Source organism: Mus caroli, chromosome 7 (genome assembly GCF_900094665.2).
Source record: "Mus caroli chromosome 7, CAROLI_EIJ_v1.1, whole genome shotgun sequence".
Classification (NCBI taxonomy): domain Eukaryota; kingdom Metazoa; phylum Chordata; class Mammalia; order Rodentia; family Muridae; genus Mus; species Mus caroli.
In genome coordinates this window covers 1,307,066-1,308,576 of record NC_034576.1, presented here as the reverse complement: position 1 = coordinate 1,308,576, position 1,511 = coordinate 1,307,066, and positions in this window count along the sequence as shown.

The following is a 1,511-nucleotide window of genomic DNA, read 5'->3' as shown; positions in this document are numbered from 1 at the left end:
CTCTCCCTCTCCCTCTCCCTCTCCCTCTCCCTCTCTCTCTCTCTCTCTCTCTCTCTCTCTCTCTGTATGTGTATACTCAGAGATGGTTCAGGCAGCCATCCCATGTACTTGGGTCCTCTGTAAGAACAGTACACAAAGCAGTACACTCTAATCCCAGCACTTGGGAGGCAGAGGCAGCCTCATCCACATAGTGACTTCTAGGCCAACCAAGACCCTGCTTCCAAAGAAAGCAAACAATAAAAACAAAACAAAAACCCCAGCATGCACTCATAACCACTGAGCCATCTCTCCACTACCACCCTTTAAAGTACTGGTTGTTATGGTTGTTTGGATGTGAAATGCCCCTCACAGGATTATGTATTTTTAACTGTGCTCACCTTGTACTGTTTGGAGGAAGGGCAGGGTGCTGGATCTTGCTGGTGGAGGTGGAGCTGGAGCCTCCTTCCTGGACCCTCTGCTTCCTGACCCACAGAGAAGTGAAGAAGTTCCCACTACCACAGATGGAGCTGCTCTGGCTACCATATCCTTCCCATTACTGTGGACTCTCTTGAAATTATGTGCCAAAATAAACCTTCCTTAAGTAGTTCCTCCTCCTCCTCCTCCTCCTCCTCCTCCTTTCTTCCTCCTCCTCTTTTAAATTTTGAGATGGAGTCTAACATAGCCCAGGCTGGTCTCACACTCACTGTGTAGTGGAGGAGTGGATGACCTTGAATGTCTGACATGTCTCCCTCCACTTCCTGGATTTTAGGCTTGTAGGTGTTCATCACCACACCTGGCTTCGCTTAAGTTGCTTCTGACAGGCATTTTGAAACAGAGATGGGAAAAGTAGTTAACAGAAATCCTAATGGATGTGTGGAGATACTTCAGTGTTTGTGTGTTTAATTTTAAAAGATTATGTATCAAAATGTTTTGCCTGCATTTATGCCTGTGTACCACATGCATGCCTGGGACCTGTGGAGTTCAGAAGAAGGCATCTGGGCCCTTGGAACTGGGACTATAGACAGTTGTAAGTCACTCCACGGATGTTAGGAATCAAACCTAGGTCCTCTTGAAGAGCACCCAGTGCTCTTAACCACTGAGCTATCTCTTCAGCCCTCATTGAAAAATGTGGTTTTGCATTCTGCTCCTCATATGCCTGTTGGCATGCTCACTGGACACTTTTTGGGGGAAGATTGTTCTTCTAATTCTTTTTTTTTTTTAAGATTTATTTATTGATTATATGTAAGTACACTGTAGCTGTCTTCAGACACTCCAGAAGAGGGAGTCAGATCTTGTTACAGATGGTTGTGAGCCACCATGTGGTTGCTGGGATTTGAACTCCGGACCTTTGGAAGAGCAGTTGGGTGCTCTTACCCACTGAGCCATCTCACCAGCCCTGTTCTTCTAATTCTTGTGGTCCTGCCTTTTACAGGTTTGTTTCTATGTTCTCCTTGGATAACTCAAAAGTCTCTCACTCAGCTGGGTTGTGGTGGTACACACCCTTAATCCCAGCACTTGGGGAGTCAGGAGGG